Genomic DNA, 830 nt, shown 5'->3' with positions numbered 1-830 from the left:
TCTCACTTCTGCCACATGCCAGTATCTCTTCACTAATTACCAACTTAAAAAACCTGAGGTAACGTAGTTTTAATCCTTTTGTCTACTGCGTATTTGGAAGTTGGAATCTATAATCTAGGCTCTGATCAACAACACGAAGAGTTTGGGTATAGCTTTTTGGTGCGGGGTTTTAGGGCTCATTTCACTTGTGTGCTTCGCAATGTCACCTCTCGAACGGGACGGAGGTGCGAGTTAGCCCCAGTTTGCCAGGTACCGCCTTTTAAGCCTGTTGCCGTCTGTGAATTTAAGCGGCAAGTAAACGCAAGGTCCCGGCGGTTCCAGCCCAGGCGGGGAGTCCTCGCCTTGTCAGGGGCAAAGGCGAACGAACTTTCTGAGCACTCTTAAGGTGACTACGTGAACGCTGCTCTCGGCCCGTGTTTTTAAAGAGCGTCTTGGGAGAAAACCGGTCGGGAGCGTGGAAGCCAACCGTGGCGCAGTGCCGGCGAGGTCTTGCATTCGTCCCCTGCAGCAGCAGCCTTTGCACCGCAACGCGGGTGTCAGAAGCGAGGGAGCCCGCTCTTCCCGCTCCGGCGCGGCGGCTCCGGCCGAGGCACGGCGCTTCTGGGTCTCGGCCGGCAGCGGCGGCAGCCCACGAGCAGGGACAATCCTTGTCCTGATGCTCCCCCATCTGACAATTTCTGGGTGTCTCCCTTCGCTTGCGCACAGCCCTGCTCTTCCGCGCTTCTTTCCATCGGGTTTTTTTCCCCAAGTCCTGCCCGCGCCGCGAGGCCGCGAGCGCTCGGGGAAAGGGGCCGCCCGCCACCCCCCGGCCCGGCGCCGCAACCGGGGAC

The sequence above is a fragment of the Haliaeetus leucocephalus genome, unplaced genomic scaffold (assembly GCF_000737465.1).
Source record: "Haliaeetus leucocephalus isolate CR32 unplaced genomic scaffold, Haliaeetus_leucocephalus-4.0 Scaffold1, whole genome shotgun sequence".
Taxonomy (NCBI): Eukaryota; Metazoa; Chordata; class Aves; order Accipitriformes; family Accipitridae; genus Haliaeetus; species Haliaeetus leucocephalus.
Note: the sequence above shows the minus strand (reverse complement) of the source record.